The 17,545-nt window shown below is 42.9% G+C and overlaps 1 protein-coding gene across 2 annotated transcripts in view; it reads right to left on the reverse strand.

Annotated features, from left to right (window-relative positions):
- The window catches only part of GNG7 (G protein subunit gamma 7), a 373,686-nt gene extending 357,484 nt beyond the window's left edge, over positions 1-16,202 (reverse strand). Inside the window, exon 1 of one of the 2 annotated variants that reach the window (XM_027853087.1) lies at positions 16,117-16,202. The gene's annotated coding sequence lies outside the window, so the exon portion shown is untranslated. Of the gene's footprint in view, positions 1-16,112 lie in introns of both variants that reach the window. The other variant, XM_027853088.1, reaches the window with a different exon arrangement.
- Positions 16,203-17,545: the final 1,343 nt, after the last annotated feature.

Genomic DNA, 17,545 nt, shown 5'->3' on the forward strand with positions numbered 1-17,545 from the left:
AAAATTTACAATTGCATATAAAAATTCATCCTAGGCATTAGGATTTAGCATATAGACTTGTAGAATGTCAAGTGTTGGAAGTACCCTAAGAGGTCATTTTTTTTTTACCCTTATTTTACAGATAAGGAAACTGAGATTGAGAAAAAGAGAGTCATTTGCCCAAGATCACACAGCAAGTTAGCCAACAGAGTTTGGGCTCCTGACTCACTCCTAAGTTACTATTCTTTAAAGAAAGAATCCCTGTGTCATTTCTCAGTGAGAATTACAAAGTTTCAGCAGAAAAAAAGAAAGGGTCTCCAGAACATCCAAAGATTCCTCAGCCTAAGGGCTATTCAGGCAGTGATCCACCAGAAAAAAAACAACCCAATTATACAAAAAAGAGTGAGCCTACTCTGTGAGCCACCCTAAATATTTCCTTCAAAAATGCAGGTTTTATTTTTCTTATCAGTATGCTCTTAACCAACCTAAGTTGTTAATTATCTCTCAATTTAAAAAGGCTTTAGAATTCTAAAGTATATAAAAGGAAGATTTTTTTTCTCACTCCTAACTGGCATTGAAAGAGGAAAATCTATAGGGAATCATTTATCATTATACACCTAAATCTGGGTCACCACCTCAGATTTTTAAAAAATCGCTTAATTACTTTTCTATGTACCAAGAATTTCCTGGGGACATGATTTTTTAGGTATCATGTATATATAAAACAGCTAAGAGAATGGATAATCTGGATTTTCTGGTAACTGTAATTCTGCAATTAGATTGAGACACATCACTGAATTCACTTCTCAAAAGAAAATTTTGCTTTGATTTTAAGGAAAAGAACTATCATATAGCACTTTAGGAAAGAAAGGGGAGAGAGGGTTGGTGAGGTCTAGGAATTTGAAACCTTGTGTTATAATTCCAAAAATCAATTCCATCGAATACAGGCATATCCTTCTTTGTTTGGCTCTGTCCATGGACTGACTACAACCTTATTCTAACCAGCTATGTCATGGGGACTACTTGGTATGAATGAATGTGGACAAATAATAGCTTACAATGGAAACTAAACAGGTGTCTATCAATTGGGGAATGGCTGAATACATAGAACGTAATGGAATACTACTGTGCTGTAAAAAATTATGAATTCCAAAGGGCTGATAATGATGCATGCTACCTACCTCCAGAGAAATGACGGACTCAGGATGCAGAATGAGAAATGTTTTTTGGACATGACCAATGTGGCAGTTTATCTTGCTTGACTACGCATATTTGTTACAAGGGTTTTGTTTTCTTTTTTTTTTCCTCTCCCAATATACTCCCTTCTCTCCTCTGATACTGCTACCACTCTGGGGCAAAACCCTCATCACCTCATACCTAGACTACTATAATAGTCTGAGGGTGTGTCTGCCTGCCTTAAGTTTCTCCTCACTACAATCCATCCTCCATTTGGCCACCAAAGTGATTTTTTTAAAGGATAGGTCTGAACAAGTTACACACCACCCCCATCCCCACTATATAACTCCAGTGGCTCCTTATTACCTCTAGGATCAAATGCAAAGCCCTGCATTACCTGGACCTCCATCCCTACTTTTCCATTCTTTTTACATCTTACACCCCACCATATACTCTGATCCAATGACAACGGCTTCATTGTTGTTCCACAAATCAGACACTCCATCTCTAAGCTCTGGGCAATTTTTTTGACTGTCCACCATGCATGGAATGCTCTCTCCTGTCTCTGTCTACTGGCTTCCCTGGCTTCCTGATCAAAATTACTAATTAAAATCCTATCTTCTACAGGAAGCCTTTCTCAACCTCTTAATTCTAGTACCTTTCCTTTGTAATAAATTCTATTTATTCTGTATATAGCTTATTTGTACATATTTGTACATGTTTATTTGCTTGTTGTCTTCCCTTATCAGATTATGAGTTCCTTGAGGGCAGGCACTGTCTTCTGCCTTTTTTGCATGGCTAGTGCTTAACACAGAGCTTGGTACCTTGTAGGCACTTAATAAGTGTTTATTGACTGACAGACAATGAAGGAGGAGGTGGGAGGGAAGGAAATAGATTTTTATTAATTGAAAAATAATAGCTTACATTGGAAAACCTTTTATATCACCTTCCTTGGTCTTACACAGGACTATGAGTTTCAGAAATGAAAAGGGTCTCAGAGATCAGCACTTCCAAAACCCTTCATTGATAGAGAAGAGAACTGAGTCCTGGAGAGTGAACACTGTGTGACCAAAGTCACACAGGTAGTAACAGAGCTGGAATTTGAACTTAGTCTGACTCTCAACCCAGTGTTATTTTCCATGTCATTTTACCACCATCTTCCTCAATGTTTCTTAACATAGCTTAAAAACAAAGTATTCAATGATGAGAATGACGATGTTGAATTGGAAGCAACTGGCAAGGCAATCTGGCTGAGTGTATGAGTGAGGCAAAGTATTCTTGGAAATGCCAACAGAGCAATGTTAGAGTCACATTTATGCACATTCTGACAGAATATCTGCAAAGCATGTTCTAGACTTGTCATATGTTTTCTACTGTGACATAAGGGTTAGAGCAGGGTTGGCAGGAGACATTCCATTTATACTGTATATATCTTGTTTGTACATAGTTATAGGCACGTCTCCCCCATTATAATGTGAGCTCCTTGAGGGGAGGGATCACACTTTTTCCTTTCTTTGTATCTCAATTCTTTAGCACATATTAAGAGTTTAAGAAATGTTTGTTAACAGACTGATTCTCCACCACTGAGCAGCACACAGAAAATACAGTGTAAGATCAAGTACTGCCTTCTCAATGAGGGGGTAGGTGGAAGAGGGAAAGAGAGAATTTGGAACTCAAAAATTTTTTTTAAACTAATGTTAAAAATTGTTTTTTACATGTAATTAGGCAAAAAAATGCAAAAAAACTCTCAAAAATAAATAAAAAACATTTTTATTTTGAATTTACTAAATACCAAATAAAATGAACACTTCCAAATACACATTAGAACATTAAAGAAGACTATATAAAAGACTGTATATAAAACAGTGAGTTTCTATTCTGTACAACTTGCTTTCCTTTTTAATGAAATGATAAATGTGACCTATAACTTTAAAAAAAGTCAAGTGCTAAATTGTGTTTTATCAGTAATAAATGCAACAGGAATTCAAAAGAGTGGGAGATCAGTGAAGGCTAAAATAGTCAGGAAAGGTTTCTGGAGGTCAGACAAAGAGGCAGGCATTATGGCCTAATGGAAAGAGCACTGAATTTGGATTCAGAACACTTGCGTTTAAATTCTGATTCTTCTACTTACTAATGATGTGACTTTGGACCAGTCACAACTTAGGGAGGAAGAGGAAGGGTATCTTATAGTTTCTTCATCTATAAAATGAGGTTGAACCAAATTATCTCTAAGGTCTCCTTCCAGGTTGAGACCATAATCTTATGCTATTTATGGCAGCAAGAACAGTGGTGAAATTCAACAAATATATTAGGGAAAAGGCTTAACTTAAAAAGAAATGATATTTATGTACAAATGAAAGACTTCCCAGACACCAACAAGAGTCAAATACTAGTTTGAATAATGAACTAGAAGATAAAAAACACAGACTGCCTATGATAAATATGTATTAGGTTATTTCCTTCAAACTCTTTATTCCTAATTCAGTAATAACCACCCATATGGCAAAAGTAAAAGAAAAACTTGAGTGAAAAACTTAACTGGACAAAGGTTTAATGATCATTTACAAATGCACTGGCTCATTTGGGCCTTACAATAACCCTTTGAAGTAGGATACTCAGTCCCTCTACCTTGTACCACAGCTAGACTATAGTAGTCGCTCTCTACTCTAGAGATGTCAGACATGGCCCCAAGGGGCCCACAACTCTCCCCAGTACTGCCAGAACCAGATTAAAATCTAATTGGGAAACATTTAACAAAATTGATTTAAAAATATATAGTAAAATATAGGTACTATTACATTTTAAAATAAGTCAATATGCAGCCAGCAGGGATCTTTTCATACAGACAGTTGAGCCTAGTTTCTATCTGAGCTCGACCCTACATGTCCAGCCCCCAACTCCACAATAATAAATGTTTGCTAAAAGAGAGAGACAGAGACAGAGACAGAGACAGAGACAGAGGCGGGGAGGGGAGGGGAGGGGAGGAGAGGAGAGGAGAGGAGAAAGAGGATGTGTTTTGGAGAAGGGGGGCAGGGGGAGAAGATGGGTATAGGAAGACAGGAAGTTATTTAATGAAAGCAGCAGGAGGAAATAAAACAACACTCCAAAGCCCTGAAGGATTAAGCTGCAATAGAGCAAGGGAATGGACAGAAACCCTGTGGGGCTTAGAAACAACCCACACAAAAATTCTATAGGTTTAAAAATAGATGATAAGCCATCTCCAAACAAAAAAACTTAAAGGGCTTTTGAAGAACATTAGTAGAAATTTCATCATTCCAAATTGTTCTCTATAGACTAATGGAGGGAAGTGGAACCCCCTTCTTTTGAACATTAAGGACAGGGTCTCTGCACAGTAAGTAGCCTCACTTGGCAGGCCTTGAAAGTTTGGTTGACCCTGAACTCACTTCCATCCTAAGACAGCATTGAGGAAATCCTGTTATTTTGTTCCAGAAAAATCTGATGGTTTCAGTGGCATTGATCTAGTGTCACCACCCAAGGTTCAAATTAAAAGAAGTCCAAACACCACCCAAAATACATCCTGCTTTCCAGCAAGTCTTTTTCATTCTTGCAGCAAAAGGAAAGAAATGGCATTCGAGTCTGACACCGAAACACTTAATTCTTACAGATTCTCAGAGTCAAAAAAGAGATCAAAAGAGTGAGAAAAGTGCAGGAACTGGCATCAGGAAACCTGAGTCTGACTCTAGTCTTTGATACTGACCAGCTGGGTGACAAGGATGCCCAGGTCAGGATCTCTCTGAGCTTCCTTCCATTCCCCCTCTGTAAAACAGGTTATCACATACACTCCCTTCCTTACGAGATTATTCTAAGGACAGCACATTATAAACCTAAAAGCACCGTGTGTGTGTGTGTGTGTGTGTGTGTGCGCGCGCGCGCGTGCGTGTGTGTACACACATATATAAATGGGAGTATTTATTCTCCACAACATACTGGAACAGGAAACCTCATGCCCTAGAGAAGGGACTCCCCTACTCCTTGGGGTGAGAGCAGAGGAGAGAAACAGCTTCAGAAGACAGTAGTTTCCTGGCCTTGGTTAGTTTGTGTCAAATCTTTACAGTTAGCCTGAATTTCTCTTTTTATCCTTTATTATTAGCCAGGTAACATGTTTAAGACTACCTTATGATCTCTATGAACCTTTCCAATTCCACACATATGAAATCTGCTGACTGTGAATGACAAGGACAATTCAGAAGGCTTTGATCATAGCTACATAGCTAGCAAATACACAGGCATAAAGATTTGCAAAGCACATTATAAATATTATTCCATTTTATCCTCATGACAACTTTGGGAGGTAGCTACTATTATTATCCCCATTTTACAGATGAGGAAACTAAGGCAGACAGAAGTTAAGTGACTTACCCAGGGTCACACAGCTAATAAGTACCTCAGTCTGAATTTGAATTCAAGTCTTCCTGACCTCAGGCCCAGCATTCTATCTACTGTACCAACTAGCTGCTTCTATATAGAGAAAAGGAGAAGTCTGCATTACCAAAAAATTATACCCAAAGAATAAAAAAGTACCAAAGAGAATGCACTGAAGGTAAGTCAACTGGGATATACTGGAAAGTCCCTGGATTTGAATCCCAGTTTTGCCAATCTGACCTTAGGCAAATCCTCCCTGTGGTTCGGTTTCTTCAGCTATAAAATGGGTATAATAATATCTTAACTATCAATCCCTCACAGGGCTGGTGTGAGGCTCAAATGAAATAATTGCTGCAAAGCACAAAACATTTTATAAACTGGAAAGTGCTACATAAACATCACCTATTATTACTCAAATGATTCCATAATTTCATCAAGGTAGGTATTTCTCTCAACAATGCTGACTGAAATCCATCTATGCCTGCCAATTCTGTACCTCTTGCCATAAGCTTGCTATGTGAGGTCCATTCAATGTGCTAGGGTCCTTCTCAACTTCTCCTGACACCCAAGAGCAGCGCTGGGGCACAAGGGCTGTCCACTGGTCATCACTCATTCTTGACACAACCATTTTTTCTTCACTCATACAGTTCTTCAATGACATCTTTTTCTTCAGAGATAGTCACAGCACAGAGACCTACTGAAGGGGGAACTTGCCAGACATGGTGAGGTCCTCCAGGTGATCCTTTTTGTAGATGACAACAGCACAGGCTGAAATGAGCCCTGGAACATTTCAGAGCCTCCTGAATGAGATACATTACCACTCAAGAGTTGGGCCTAGGAAAACCAAGTCAATGAAGAATATCCATTGTCTGGACAATATGGAGTTAAGACAACCTACTGAGCTAGTCCATCAGCATACATGTGTATGTATACACACACACACACACACATATATACATACATAGATACATACACACACACACACACATATATATATATAAAACACAAGAACTAAAAAAAGGCAATGAGTCATAAATTTGAACAGAAGGAGGAGATTGGGCTGGATTGACTTTGGAAAATTCAAGTTTCTTTTAATGACCCAAACTTCCTGAAACAAAGACTCAACTTTTTTAATGTCTATTGGTGTTGTACCACTACAGATTATGGAGCACTATAGTCTCCAAAGGAGTGAAAATTAGTATTCCCCAGAAAGTGATAAAAAGACATATGGTAAGCTTGAGTGAATTGTAAACATATTAGAGCAATTATTATTATTAATATTTATGGACTGTGTGTAACATACTAATGGTGATAATATAGCCAGCGGCAACATGGCATAGTGAATAGAGAGCTGTCACCACAGCCAAACCTGGGTTCAAGTCATAATTCTGATTCATTCTGGGCTGAGTGACCCTAGACAAGTCACTTAATTGTTCAATGCTCCTCCAAATAACTTGCAAAGAAAGTGCCAGACTGCACTGGTAGAGGTGGTCTCCTCATCAGGGAGTTCCCTAGACCAGTGAAATCACAGGTCCAGTCCCTAGCTCCATCATTAGAACACAGACTTCAGAGCTCAAAAGGTAACAACTCACTATAGAAGCTAGAAGGAACCCCAGAGGTTATCTAAATCAAATCAGTCCTTTGCAGATGAGGAAACTGAGGTACAGAATGCCTTGCCCAAGGTCACACAAGTTAGTGTCAGGGACTCTTTCCAGTATAGTGCTCTTCCCTCTCAAACTGCACCCAGACTCACACATCTGCTTTGGTTTCCTTAACCATCTTTGGCCTGTTTTTGTCCCCATTCAGTTGGTTGCTAACCCCAGAGACATAAACCGACAAGATTTTTTTTTTAAGAATAAAAAGTACCCAACCCATACACAAAGCCCCACCCTTCCCCATTTCCTCCTATCTCTTCAAGCTGCAGGCCAGAGAAAACTCGAGTTTGAAAACTCGAGTTTAAAAACTCTTACAGATTTCATAAGCTTAGTAAGGAGCATTTTTTTCTAATACTCAATTCCTCCATTCTATTTCTCTCTCCTTGCCACAAATATTTTAAAACCAGCCTACATTAGGAGCTAATGGCCTGTCAGTTCTCAATTTAAAGAGAAAGATGTTTTCAAGTTCAGCAAGTACTGAGAAAGAAAATTGTCTTCAACCAACAAGTTAAGGAAAGGAAACATTCATTTTCACTTAAACAGTCACAATATTCAACTCTTGCGCAGGGACCAACTTGCCTGCCAAGTTAAGGCTGAAAAAAACCCTACAACAAAACACACATATATGGACAAATTATTAACTCCTGCACAACAAGGAGGCTACAGCAGAGAAAAGTTCAGAACTAAACTGTCTTAGTAGTAGTTGGTCCAAAATTAAATCTTTTTGCCTCTTGTTTTCTGGTTACTAGCGCTTAAGGGAACAAATACTCCAAACCACACTAAATCTGAATAAACTTCTATCATCCCCAGTGGACTCAGCTCTGCCAGAATGGAACTAGAAGCCACTCCATCTTAACCAAGCTCTGCTTTCCAGAAATCTTTCCCCAACTCCTTCTCCGTCCTCCCCATCACAGAATCTCAGAGACAAAAGGGACCTTGGTGGCCATCTAATCCTACCCATTCCTCAGTAGGGACTTCCTCTATGATATAGCCAACAAGTAGTCAGTCGGCCTCTGCTTGAAGACGCAGCCAACTTCTCAAGACAGCTTTGTTTTATTTTGCATATCTCTAATTGTTAGGAACGTTATTATCTTCACGTCAAGTCTCAATCTGTCTCTCATCAATACTGATCCAGTTGTGCCCTCTGGGACCAAGCCCTCTTCCATAGGACAGCCCTTCACAGAAAACAGCAATCATACGCCCCACCACTGTCTTCTCTTCCTCAACCTCAATATGTTCTCAAGTTCACCATCCTGATCACCCTCGAGCTTATCAATGTGGGGCCCAGGCTTGAACACAGTACTTCAGATGTGTGGCTAGGAGACAGGACAGAGCTGCGTTTGCCACCATATTCTAGACACTATGTCAAACAGTGCAACCTGGGATTATAACTGTGGCTTTGGCTATCACTGCACACTGCTGCCTTGTATTGAGGCCACTTGTAGTCCACTAAAATCCCTAGATCTTTTTCAAACAAACTCCTGACTAGCCATATCTTCCATTACCTTGTATGTATAAAGTTGATTGTTTGGGCCCTCATCTAAGACTGCACATCTTATCCCTATTAGATTTCATACTATTATATTTGGTCCAGATGTCTATCCTGCCAAGGTCTTAACTGACCTTGCCAGAGTTAGCAGTCTTAGTTCTACAGTGGCAGCCAAAAGGCATAGTGGATAGAAGGCTGGACCTGGAGTCAAAAAGACCTAAATTCAAATCTGGCCTTATACACTTACTAGCTGGGTGACTCTGGGCAAGGCCCTTAACCTAGATCTGCTTCAGTTTCCTTATAGAATCTTCCTCCCAGGGTTGCTGGGACAATTAAATGAGATCATATTTGTAAAAGCTTAGCACAGTACCTGGCACATAGTAGATACTTAATAAATACTTTGCTTCCTTCCTTCCTTGTCTATCTACTGCCAATTTGATTACGGATTTTATTCAAGTAACTGATTAAAGTGTTAAACAGCACAGGACAAAATGCAGACAGATCCTGGGGCACTACAAGAGGGACCCAAAGATTTCTTTCTAAGCTAACAAAGACACCCACTAGCGATATTCCTTAGTGCCAATCATTCAACCACTATCAAATCCACCTAACTGCACTGTTGTCTAGCCCACATCTCTCCATCATATCCACCCATCACACCCAGCAAGTAAAACAGAAATTGGGGGTAAGTAGCCATTCTCCCTTCCTCCAGGTGAATTACAAATCTTTCAGTGGCCATTTGATGAAGGTATAATCCTAAGCACTCAGGTATAAATTATTTTCTTTCCCTTGGAAAGTTCTGACAAGTTTTTTCTACTTCCCCCATTAGCAAATCCGATCAAAAAAAATCATTGGCTGAATGCTAAAATAGCTTTGACCATCCATCCATCCATTTCCAAGGCAATTCCAAATTTGTACACTTTCTTCTTAGATTGTCCCTGCTCCCTTAACATGTTCGTATTGAAATTAGGAAGGAGTAACGCATACAGGCATATTGACTGTAACTCTGACCCCAAACAACATTTGGCAACTATGGCACTGACATTGTAAATGAACTCCACTGGAGTGCTGGCAAAACCCTGCTGTAACCTCACTGCCCTTGCAGTGAGGATACCCTTGCAAAAAGGATGGTCTGAACTAGGCTGGAGCCCTGGAACTACTAACACCCCTAAGTGTCCACCTGTTTGCTATCCCCTTTACAGCACTGTTTCTAGAGAACTGTTCCCTGTAATGACACACTCAAAGATTACATACATAATTTACAAAATCCCAAATTAAAACAAAGGCCTCTTTCCCTTTCTATGTTGACACTCAAAGTTCCTTAGGCCAGTCTTTTTTCCTAACTTTGCAAAAGCAAAATACCACAGCAAAAGAAAAATATACTGGGGCAGCTAGGTGGCTCCTGGGGTCAGGAGGACCTGAGTTCAAATCCAACTTCAGACACGTAACACTTCCTAGCTGTGTGATGCTGGGCAAGTCACTTAACCTCGATTCCCTCACCAACAAAAGAAAGAAAGAAAAATATACTAATATGGTAAGATGGATTGTGAGAGCTGAAGGACCCTTAGAAACCATCTACTCTGGTGGGTAAAATGAGACCTGGAGAGGGCAAGTGACTTGCTCACAGTCATACTGGTGGCAAGTGGCAAAGTTTCAACCCTAGGTCTTCCAACTCCAAAAAATGCTCTTTATTACTACACTCCACTGGCTCTACTGGGGCAGCTAGGTAGTGAAAGTGATAGAGTGGCAGACCTAGAGTCAGGAAGACTCATCTTCCTGAGTTTAAAACTGGCCACACTTAACTAGCTGTGTGACTCTGGGCAAGTCATTAACCCTGTTTGCCTCAGTTTCCTCATCCTTAAAATAAGCTAGGGAAGGGAATGGCAAACCACTCCAGTATCTTCGCCAAGAAAACCCCAAGTGGGGTCATGAAGAGTAGGACATGACTGAAATAACTAAACAACTGCCTTTACTAGGTTCAAGGTGTTGTGAAACTACCAACTCTTTTAAAATTTACTCCCGACAAGACTTTGCTAAAATGTCTATCGTGAGAGATCCCTAATATTTTTGTTGAAAAGAGGGGCCTGCTGTCCTGACTGGTGGTTCCTTCAGTCACCCACTACATCTCGGCCTAGATCCAGCCATGATTTACTTCCATCTCCAGGCATCTCCTTACCAGCCAACATGCCCTTCTCCAAGCTTTGGAAAATAGAACCCTTTCATGTCTCCCCTCCTCTACTTTCTAGTTCAGAAACTATCATCAAACCGACTGTCATAGCTCCTAGAAAAGGTATTTCAACCTACTCCTCCGTGGCTCTACTACAGTCAGTTATGAGGCACTGTGGATAGAGTGCTGGGCCTGGAATCAGGAAGACCTGAATTCAAATCCAGCTCCAGACACTTATTAGCTGTATGACCCTGGGCAAGACACTTAACTGCTGTCTGCCTCAGTTTCCTCAACTATAAAATGGGGATAACTGCATCTATCTCCCAGGGTTGTTATGAGGATCAAATAAGATAATATTTATAGAACACTTAGCCCAGTGCCTGGCACAGTAGATGCTATATAAATGTTGATTCTCTTCCCTTCACCCTAACTATCCCTGTAACTTTCCAAACCAAAATATCCCTTCCTGGCCACTACCCTTCTATATACGTCGTCTTCAATGTTTGGAATGGAAGGTTTAAAGATAGTCCCTCCCTTCAAGCTTTGGTGATTGACGTGGCACATAATAAGGGCTTGATAAACTTATTTTCAATTCATTCCCTCAGGAGATATGTCTAATTTCCCCTTAGGCTCAAGACTCTTTCTACATACTTTGGATATATTTTGCACTTACCTGTGCATCTGTGATCTCCCTTCAACAGAACGTGAGCTCACTGGAAGCAAGAATTCTTTGTAACACTAGCTCTTATTAGCATAGTGTCTGCCATTTAATAAATGCTTGAATAAATGAAACATCAGAGTAGGAAGAGTATCCTGTGTACATCACACGCAAGTGAGGGGCTATAGCAGACAGAGGCCCTCTGGAATCAACCAGGTTATTGGGCTTCTAGCTATGGCCTCCCCTCATCTACAGGACTGATTCAGTCATTTTCAGTCATGTCCTACTCTTCATGACTCCATTTGGGGATTTCTTGGCAAAAATACTAGAGTATCCTGTCATTTCCTTCTCCAGCTCATTTTACAGATGAAGACACTGAGGCAAGCAGAGTTAAGTGACTTGCCCAGGGTCATACAACTAGTAAGGCTGGATTTGAACTCAGAAAGATGAGTATTCTTGACGCCAGGCCTGGCTTTCTACCCACTGTGCCACCTAGCTGTCCACAGCATTGATACTTTGCCAGAAATAGCCTACCATCTTTTAAGAAGTCAGGAAGCTGAAGTTATCTTGGCAATGACCAAACCCACGAAGGCATTACAGCCATTACCCTAGGACAATCCAAGAAGATGGTCTGAATTTCACCATGTACAGGTGATGATTTTGCAGCCTTTAGGAAATCAGTGGAGGAAAGGGGTAAACACAGGACCTCTCCATAATGCTTGGTTATTGCACCAAGTCAACTTACATGCTGGCCTCATCTGACTCTGCACTCTTTACTGAAATGTTACTCTCATTTTCATTTGCCTGCACTCACCTCCTTCCTTAATTTCTCCTGACATTTTGTACATCAAATTAGGGAGTTTCATAAGAAGGAAGAGAACACAGCACATCACCTTGGCAACAGAGGTCAAAAGAACTAACAAATGGTAAACATCTGACAAGGAGGGTTTGCAGGCTACAAAACAACTGGTGCCAGAAATTCTCAGAGGTCATGCATATGGTGAGGTTTCATGACATCCCCAAAGCCTGGATACCATTTCTACTTACTGTGAAAAGACAAAGAAATAAATATATATCCAGGAGACAGACAATGAATAAACACACACACACAAATATATGTGGAGGAAGGGAGAAAGAGAGAGATAAGAGGAGGAGAGGAGAGGAAAGGAGATGGTTGGATAGATGGATGGGCAGAGAGACAGACATATGCTGAGAGGTGATTCTTTTAAATTTCACCAGCCACCTTAAAAAGGTTATAACAGGCAGTGATTTCTGTCAGCCTATTTCTTCAAATTACAAGGGTTTTGACCTGAGACTAGAACTCCTAACAAATTCTCTGATTTTCATCAGAGCTGAGTGTTTCACAGTGCCCTGTATTTCTGGATATTAAGGTGCTATGAGACAAACGTTTCAAAAGCAAAATCATGAACTTCAGAAAGTAGGCAAATACTGATCTGTTTGTTTTAGAAAAGAGCAAATTTTACCTCCCCAAAAGATTATTAACCAAGCTCCCCACAACATCCAACTCATTTATAACCAACACTTCAAATCCACCGTAGCAGCTGAGTGTAGGGAATTAGAGTGCCCTGGCTCACCAACCTCAACATGGTGCTAATGGAAAAGATTTTCAACATCATTTTCTTCGATGCTGCAAAACACTTAAAAAAAGAAAATGTAGTGAGATGCTCAAAGCCTTAGTGAAGAGGGGATTGTCTCCTCAGAAGAAGTAAAAATAAGGACTTCGGCACCCTGCAGTCTTCAAAAAAAATCTTTTCTAGACCCTAAAGAAAGCACTAAGGGCAATATAGAGAACTTGGGAAAGGCTGAAAAAAATGTAAAACTTAAGTATTATCTCGAGTGAAACTTCCTGAGGTTACTGAAGAGACAAGATTTCAAAAGTCAGCCATTAGAGAGGACTCAAATGTGTAGCAACTGCACAACGAACCTCCTCGACACCAAAGTTCCACTTTGGGCAATCAATCCCTCACCACATCACCACCATTGGTGAAGGTAGGACAGGTAAGGGCCATAGCATAGGGGACAAAAAAAGAAAAAGACGTTTGCTTAAATCTATCTTGCAACTCTCCCATGAACCACTGCCTGGCCTGGCAGAGGATACAAAACCAAAGCAAAAACAAATCCACAGGAAAACCACCCCAAACGGTAGAGAGCACCGGCAGACTCCCAGGCCTCCACTCTGCTCAGAGGTGAGAAGCTACAGCCTTAGGCCAAAGAAAGGCTGTTCTAGCAACTTGTTTGATGTGGGAATTACAGAGACTCAATATACAACTGGCATAGTAAACACAGAATTTGAAACATCATCACATGGTTCCAGATGTGAATGATAAAACCTATAACACCTTAAGCCAACAAACATTTTTTATACTACTATAAAATGTAGCTTAAAAAAAAGTTTATTCCACATACCAAGAGAATTCATATTGAGTAGTCTTTCCTATAAATGACAGCTCCCACGCCTTACCCCTTCCCAGAATGTGGTATTTATCAGACCACAATGAAAATAAAGTTACTGTTGCTTTAGCCTTCATCAAGAGGAGCATCACCCTCAAGAATATTTAAAAAGTAACCATTTTATACAAAAATAAGAGTTACCCAAATACCTCAAGGTCCTTCAGAAGAGTCAAATTCCAGTTCAAAATCTAGTTAGTAAATATTAAGCATGGATGAATATCTAATCCTAGATTTAATGTTAGCATTAAAGCATTTACACACATTTACACAGCATTTTACACACAACCTAGGAAAATTACAGTTGGCAAAATTTCCAAGGGCAATGAGAGTGTTCCTTTCACTAAAAACTATGGTCAGTGATTAAACTTTCTCAGATACAAATGTTTAAGGGGAGCACTGGCAGGGCGGGGGTGTCTTTAATTGAATGCTAAAAAAAAAAACAAAACAGTTCTGAGTTGTTTTCTTATAAGCTCCAGTTTTAAAGATCATATCTACTGGGCACATCCCTAGCAGATTCTAACATCCTCTCTTCCCCTCCTCCCAATCAATTCTCCGAGACACCCCAAATTCCACCCATTATATGTGGAATCCAAAAACACACTCTGAGACATGAGACCCGAAAGGATCCTCCCTCCTTTTCAACAGGAGCTAATTGCATCTTTGAACACCAGATCTCTACCTTTGCTGCCCACCGAACAGGTTAATGTCACTTACCCAAAGGACTCTCACCTCTATTAACCGTTCTTCTCTATCCTTATCCCTCAGATCTCAACTACCCACTGGGGGGGGAGAGAAGTGCTGCCCACATCCTTCAAGATCATCATCCCAGAAACACCCACTTCAATGTCACCCTCCTAAACCCAAAATTAGTTCTAAATTCAGCTATCAGTACACTCTTCCCCTCCTACCTAACAAAAGTCCCCATGCCAACCCAAATCCCTGTGTGCCCCTCCAAAATGGGTGACCCAGACTAGCCTCAGAAAGTGCTCCTAGGAGGCATCTCATTCTTCTCTCAAATCCCAAAATCACTGCCACCAGAAAGCTATCCTTTCTTCTCTCTTCACAACTTCCCACTCCCATCCCCCCCAAACCTTATTAACTGTCTCCTGAACAGGAGGAGACTTTCTCTCTGGAGGGATAACTGGATCATAGATTTTGAGCAGTAAAAGACCTTCCATCTGATCCAATTCCCTCATTTTACAACCGAGGAAAAGAATACAGAAAGAGGTTAAGTGATTTATCCAAGGTCACACAGGCACTAAGCAGCAGGGGAGGAATTTGAATCCAGGTCCTCTGACTCCAAATCCAGTTCTTTCAACTACATTAACCTCTCCCCGTTTCCCTCTTCCCCAGTTCCAAGTCCCGCATTCTCTTCTTCCCCACCCCAGCCCAGCATAGCTCTCCTCATCCTTTCCCCCAGTCCCGAACCATACTCCTAATTCCCCTCAACCAATCCCTACCCCTTCCCCCGTGCCCCCAGCCAATCCCACTCCTCCCAATCCAGCCCAGCCCCCTCCCCTCCCTCAACCGATCCCAACCCCCCTCCCCAATCCCAGCCCGCTCCCAATCCCCTCAATCTATCCCAGCTCCAGCCCCCTTTCCTTCAATTTCTCCATTCCTGTCAAATCTAACCCCGTCCCTTCAACCCCCTCCCCCATCAATCTCGGTCCCCTTCCCCACAACCCCACTCACCCGTCAAACCCAGGTCAACCCCATCAACCTCCGCCCCTTTCTCCTTAACCCCCTGCCCCATTCCCCCAGCCCTTTCCTCTCAGCCCGCTCCCCTGTCAATCACAGCCCCCTCCCCATCAGACACAGCCTTTTCCTCTCAAACCCTTCGCGAATCTTCCCACCCCCCTCTGCCAGGGCCCCTGTCAATACCAGCCCCCTCCCTCATTTCTGCCAACCCCCTCCCCCACTCCCCTTGTCAATCCCAGACCTCTCCCCCATTTCCCCCCGTCCCTCCCAGACCCTCCCGTTCCCTCCCCCAAGCCCCTCCCCCGTTGCCAGGGCGGGGGTCTAGGGCAGGCCGCAGCCATGGGGGGGGAGGCTGGTCCGGGGCCCGGGCCGGGCAGGGGCTATGAGGGGCCGGGGGCGCCGCGTCCCGTCCCGTCCCCACCGAGCCGCCCTTACCCACCGCTGCTGCTCCTGAGGCGGGGCCGGCTCAGCTCCCGGAGCGAGCGCCCGGACGGAGAAGGCCAGGGGGGTGTGTGAGGCACAAGGGCAGCCGGGAGGCGAGCTGGGCGGGCGGGAGGAGGGAGGGAGGGAGGGAGGACGAAGGGGAGGCCGCTACCGCCGCCGCTGCCGCCTCAGGCTCCCACCTCCGCTGCCGCGCAGCCCAACTCGCCCGCGGGAGGGGGAGGGGAAAGGAGACCGGACGGCTCTCTCGGCCAATCACAGTGCGGAGACTAGGGGAGGCTGGGAAAAAGGGAAAGAAGGGGCGGGACAAAGACCTGCCAACAGGTTCGGATGCGTTCGGAGTGGGGGGCGGAGCTAATGGGGGAGGGGAGGTTGCTGTGAGTGACAGGACCCTCCGGCAACCGGTGAGCTCGGAAAAACCTAGTGGGGAGGGTTATGCAAATGAACCTCATTATTATTCAGAACCGTTATTGACGGATAGAGGCTAGGCCCCGAGGCTATAGGGAGGAGGTGGCGGAGAGTAGAGAGCAGCTGGGAGGTGAAGTACCGAATCTTTTGGCTGGGAGTGAGCAGTGCTTTCGTGACGTGAGACCAGTGTGTTTGAGGTCCCACCGGGGCCAGGTGGGGAGTTCGAATCACTTTCACGGGCTAATGGGTTCGAATTCCACCTCGGGTCCGCTTCCAGTTTCCAGAAGCAGGAGGCTGACCTGGCATTCTGCACCCTCAACGTGACGTAGCGAGAAGGGCATCGGATTTGGAATTAGCGGAGCTAGGTTTGAATCTTGGCTCAGATTCTGTTTTAAAGCGCTTTCCAGCTCTGTGATCTTTTCCCCTCTCTGTGCTCCAGCTTCCTCATCTGTAAAATCAGAGACTTGAACTAGAACTCTGAGGTGCAACGGGCGGAGCGTTGGGTCTGGAGGCAGTCTGCCTCAGTTTCCTCAACTGTAAAATGAGGATAATAACATTATCTGCCTTGCAAGGTTGTTGTGAGGAACCAATGAGATATTTGTAAAACACATCTTAGGTGCTTAATTAATGCTTATTCCCGTCTCCTTCCCCCCACCTCCCTTCCAGTTCTTTATTCCGGGGTCCTATATCAAAGGCAGCGCCTTCCACCCCCAATCCTTTACTCCAAATCCCTGGGAGGGCATAGGGCCTCAGTGAGTGTCTACAGATCTATGCGCTTTCTTTGTTAGCAGAGGGTCAGCTTCCCATCCCCATCAAAGGCTGCTAGTGCTCCTGTGGGGAGAACATGAGCCCTCCGACTGGGCACCCCTGGTGCCAAGCGCTGGTAGCTAGCCCTGACTCCCAGCATGGCCATCCAGCAGATTAAACGGCACCACTCTATAAAGTGCTTTGAGATCCTAAGCTCAGGGTCCATTCCCTAGAGCAAGGGTTGGGGTGGGAGGAAAGGAAGAGTGTGAAAG

This window comes from Vombatus ursinus, unplaced genomic scaffold, assembly GCF_900497805.2.
Source record: "Vombatus ursinus unplaced genomic scaffold, bare-nosed wombat genome assembly UNPS02009918.1, whole genome shotgun sequence".
Lineage (NCBI taxonomy): Eukaryota > Metazoa > Chordata > Mammalia > Diprotodontia > Vombatidae > Vombatus > Vombatus ursinus.